Below are 6,000 nucleotides of genomic sequence, written 5' to 3'. Positions count from 1 at the left end.
ATTTAGGGTTAGGGGTTCAGAAAGGTAATGTTTATATACTCCCGTCCATATAAAACCTTAGCCATAATGACGCTTCCAGTCCCTCCTTTCCCTTTTTCTTTAAAACTCAGTCCATATTTTACCTTTTAAACCCCGCCTTCTGAAAACCTTTACAAATCAAGTCCGAATTTTACCAATCAGCCCCTCCCTCTACAAATTATTTCCAATTGAAGTCCTTATGTTACCAAATGGCCCCTCCTCTATAAAACCTTTTCAACTTAGGTCCAAATGATACCAAACACCCCCTTTCTTCTAAAAATCTTTACAAAATAAGTCTCGAATTTAGACTTTAACCCCCGAATAACCCAAATTATTACATTTGGCTCCCGAAACCCAACACCCCACTAAATATTATGGACCTTAGGGATACTATTCATCCATTAATATTATTTATTTATTTATTTAATTACACATACATACAGATGTGTGTGGGCCCTTCAGATCTACCATGAGGGATGCAAATCGATTATATGCGACTTTTACTGATGATTATAGCAAATATGGCTACATCTACTTAATCAAGCTTAAGTCAAAAACCTTTGAAAAGGTTAAGGAGTTCAAACAAGAAGTCGAGAATTAATTGTGTAGGAAGATCAAGATGCTCATATCTGATAGAGGTGGTGAGTATCTTCATATCGAGTTCCGCAACTATCTCAAGAAATGTGGAATAGTTCCACAACTGACACATCCTAGAACACCATAACTTAATGGTGTGGCTGAGAGGCATAATTAAACCTTGTTGGACATGGTTCATTCCATGATGAGTCAAAATTCACTTCCAATCTCATTCTGGGGGTATGCCTTAGAGACTTCCACCCACATTCTTATTCTTGTCCCAACAAAGAAGGTTACCAAAACACCTCACAAGATGTGGATAGGGAAGGTTCCCTCGTTAGCACATATCAACTTCTGGGGTTGTGAAGCTTTCGTTAGACGAGAGACTCATGAAAAGCTTGAACCTCGAAGTAAGAGATGTACTTTCATCGGCTACCCACAAAACTCTTTTGGATATTTGTTTTACAGACCTAGTGAAAACGTGGTATGCATAGCATGAATGGGAGTCTTTCGCGAGATAGAGCTCATATCCAAAGAGGACAGTAGGAGTACTATTTATCTTGATGAAATTCAAGAGTCAAATGATGAAGGAACCTCTGAACCTGCTATAGCTCAACCGGAGGAAGAAATTCCAGTTGAACCAATTGACGAGTCATTACCTCTTAGACATTCCAGTAGAGTTAGAATATCACCTGAGTTTTATGGTTTCCATATTATTGCAGATGGTAATATGTTTATCGGTGATAATACACTGGTAAATTTGGATGTACTTTCTAACTACAAGGAAGCTATTACGGGCCCTGAGTCTGCCAAATGGAAAGAGGCAATAGAAAGAAAGATCAAGTCAAAGTATGAGAACCAAGTTTGGAATTTGGTTGACAATGTACCAGGTTGTAAGATAGTTGGGTGCAAATGGATCATCAAGAAGAAGACCGTCATGGATGGAAAGGTGCACACCTTCAAGGCTCGACTGGTTGTGAAAGGTTTCACTCAAACCCCAGGGGTTGACTATGAAGAGACCTCCTCACCAGTAGCTAAGATTAAATCTATTAGGATAATGTTAGCTATAACACGTTTCATGACTATGAAATTTGGCCGATGGACGCCAAAACCTCTTTCCTTAATGGGAAGTTGGCTGATGATATTTACATGAATCAGTTAGAGGGTTTTGTGGATGCTAAGTACCCTAATAGAGTTTGTAAGCTTGAAAAATCAATCTATTTATTGAAAAAAGCTTCTCGCAAATGGAATATTTGCTTTGACGAGAAAGTTAAAGAGTTTGGCTTCTCTAGAAGTGAGGATGAATCTTGTGTATATGTTAAAGTTAGTGGGAGTATAGTGACCTTCCTGATATTATATGTTGATGACATACTCCTTATAGGAAACGACATTCCAACTTTGCAAGAAGTTAAGTCTTGGCTAGGAATGTGTTTCGCTATGAAGGATCTAGGAGAGACTGCCTATATCCTAGGGATAAGGATTTTGAGAAATAAGAGTAAACGAATAATTGGACATAGTCATAATACATATTTAGATAAAGTGTTAAAACGTTTTAGCATGTAGAATTCCAAGAAAGGAGAGTTGCCTATCTAGAGCAATACCAAATTGAGTAAGTCTCAGAGTCTGCTACCTGATGCCGAGATATGAGAAATGAGTCGAGTTCCATATGCTTCCGCCTTTGGATCAATCATGTATGCTATGGCATGTACTCACCCTGATTTGGCTTTTTCTTTGAGCATGGTTAATCGATATCAGGGAAATCCAGGTAGAGCTCATTGGATAGAAGTTAAGAATATTCTTATGTATCTGCGATGAACTAAAGACTGGGTCCTTGTGCTTGGTGGTATTGATGACTTGAGAGTAACTGGGTATAGTGATGCCATTTTTCAGATAGACAAAAACAACTTTCGTTCTTAGTCTGGCTGGGTATTTACCCTTAATGCAGGAGCGGTAACTTGGAAAATTTCCAAACAGGACACCGTGGCTGATTCTACCTGTGAATCAGAGTACATAGCTGCAAAAGAAGCATCAAAGGTGGTTAAATGGTTGAAGAAATTCATCTGAGACCTTGGAGTTGTGCCAACAACAAAGGAGCTAATGGAGATTTTTTTTTTGTGATAATGAAGGAGATGTTACCTTAACTAAGGAACCATGAGATCATGCCAAATCTAGACATATTGACAGAAAACATCTCTTTATTAGACATAGAGTAGAAGGACACCTTGTTGTGAAGAGGGTATCATCAAAAGAGAATCCTAAGGAGCCCCTCAACAAAGTGTCTGAGTAGGGTTAAGCACGTCCAACATGAAAGGAGCATTGTTTTGAAGTATGATATTACTTTTAGTAGATAGATAGATAGATATTTAGAAACTTATAACAGAATAAATGTAATTGACATTTGATGAATAAATAATGGAGATTTATTTATGAGTATTGTTTACTATCTTTTGTCAATTGTTTACTATTGTGTTTCATTTTTCATGTTTTACTTCCCGAATAATTGGATTTTTGAAACATCCACAGTCATTCACATTTTTGGAAGTAAGTAGTGAATTAAGGTTGTCATGAATTAGGTTGTAGATTGTCTATGGTTTTATAGGGTTGTTCACTATTTGGATAAAAACTGAATTATCCAATTGGACAATTTGAATTGGACTATTTGGTTCGGATACTCGGATTTTTGGATTGGTTTTCAATAAAACCGAATTATTATTTTGGATTCCGGATTGGTTTTGGTTTATAAAATAAGAGCCGAATAGTCCAAAAAACCCAATAAGCGTTTATTATTTATTTATATATAATATATATCTATAGTTATTTATTAATTTTGTAAATTATTTTTTAAAATAGATTCAAAACATTTTTCACCCGATAAAAAAACATTAATATGCATTTTCTCTCAATCGTTTTATATCTATAAAATATTTAACTATAATATATCTTCTTAGTTGTTGTTTATAAATTTCAAATCACAACTAAATAATTTCTTTTTGTTTCTTATGTAAAATTGGGTAATATTATAACTAATATGTAATTTTAACATGTTTCGGTTTTTGAAAACCGAATTATACCAACCGATCCAACCGAATTATAATTGAATCGGATTGGATCAGATTTGAATTTAGTTTGGACTAATCGGATCCATATTTTGAAAACCGAAATCAATTTGGATTCACTTGATTGAATCGGATCAAACCAATCCATCCAAACGAACACCCCCTAAGGTTTTAGACATAACAGTGGTTTGATACAACGTTCATGAGTACCTGAAACTAGGGATTTTAAGTATTGGATTAGCCCACACTAACATAATTACTTCATGGAATTTATCACGAGTAATTTTGAGATGATAATATCTTATAATCTTGCAACCGAGATATATGAGTTGTTGTTTACTAGTTGGTTGTGCATAGATAATATGTTAATACTGATGGGTTTTATGCATAAGAACAATCTTATGTGCTCATACAAACCCTAATGCTTGAATCTAGGTTTCTCTATTGTACATGCTTTGAATCCAAGACTTAAAAACCTAGATCTATCATATATAATTTGAAATTAACATCAAAAGAACAGATCTAAGTTATTTACCTCTTCCAAATTGCTTGAAATCCTTGTAGTCTTCTTGATCTTGAGCTTAGAGTCACAATTGTAACTCCTCTAATGGTTCACAAACACCACAAGCAAGAAGGCAACTATATGAGAGAGGTGGGAGGATGCTAAATTTGGCCCTAGGGTTCCCTTGGAAGCAAGTGGCCGAATTTGGGAGCTAGGGGTCTCTATTTATACTGTTGGATGCTAGGGTTTCAGTCAAAACCCTAATGGACAACTTATTGACCAAGCAGCCCATGGAACCTTCTAGAATAAGGCCTATGGACGAAATTTTGATGGATCCCCATCATAATTTCATTCACCCGTTGATCCATTAGGTTTCCTTAGTCCAAAACTCAACTATCAAACATTTGACAGTTTATACCCCTTTATTTAATTAATCTCTTTTAGTCACCAAATTAATTCCTAATTAATTTATGAATAATACTAATTAAATAATATGATTTCTCCTTTAATATATTACTAGATTATGACCCGTGTTAAACGCGGAAAAAACATAAATAAAATGCAAATTTATATAGATATTACAAAATAATTATAAAAAAAGTAGGGTTATTGGTATTATAGAAATGTGTAGAAATTACACTAAAATAGGTAAATATATATAGCGTTGATGGACCTCTTTATAGACAACATTTTTTGTTTTATTAGTTCAATGACCTTGTTTGTCACATATAAGTACCTTCAAACATTTTTTACTTGTGACACGAAAAACAACCATATATAGCCAACTATGCGTGAAAATGGGTCTACACAAGTATAATCCAACATTTAACAATGTACTTTCAAAATACATTGTTATTTTATGGCTATATTGCAAAATATAACTATTTATTTCAAAAAATAGCAACTTATTTATGTTCCTTCAAAATGAACCACATAAAACCCCCCACAATATTAAATATAAAGAAACTATAACCAATAAATCTACAAAATTACTAATCATCTCCCTCCACTTCATCTCTAATATCAGATCTTTTTTTTCCTTAATCTGAGTTATTGTCACTATCATCGACCACGTTAAGATTCGTTGATGACTTCTTTTTTATTTTAGGGATAATATGACAGAAATCATTTATCAGGTCCATGCAAAGCTTAAAACATAATGAAAAAAACAAAAAACCCTTATGAGGTAAATGCTAATTACGATTCTACCCCTTTTTCCTCTTGTAACAATTATCTCACTTCAAAACATCTGCTTTTTTGTTTCAGCATATTATTGATAGCATGAAAGATCCAAGCATTGTTGCATTTTGGTTAATCACAATGCCTCAAATTATGGGAGGATTTAAATATGGTGATGAGGTCAAACATAAAATATGGTGGTAATTTAAGGTTCTTCTATTTCTTATTTATTTATTTACTAATTTTTTGATTCAACTTTATTACGAAATTAAATAGCTTCTTTTGTTGATATTAGTGTTTCTTATTTAGAAAAATATGCGATATGATCAACTTCGTGATGCTATAGCAATGAGAAAACTTGGATGAGCAGGAAGTAAGATAAATTTATAATTTATTAACTTCAATGAGAAATTAATTAGTTAAAATTTTGTTATTGAATTTGAAATACAACATGGACTATATCAATGGATCCTGAATGTTCAAGAAATGATCTGGTGGTAGTAAAGAACATTCCTTACTATAAAGCAAAGAGCAAATTAGGGGCAGAAGTGATGAAGCTCAATCTACCACCATGACCTCAAAACGGAGGGGGGTGGGAATCAGTATAAACAAAAGTTTTTTCATTTATTTTTAGTAATTTACATATTTGGCCCCTGTGTTTAGTTGATT

Source organism: Lactuca serriola, chromosome 3, assembly GCF_051521515.1.
Source record: "Lactuca serriola cultivar US96UC23 chromosome 3, Lser_US96UC23_V15, whole genome shotgun sequence".
In the NCBI taxonomy this organism is placed as follows: Eukaryota; Viridiplantae; Streptophyta; class Magnoliopsida; order Asterales; family Asteraceae; genus Lactuca; species Lactuca serriola.
The sequence above is the reverse complement of the archived record's forward strand: the minus strand, read 5'-3'. Positions refer to the sequence as shown.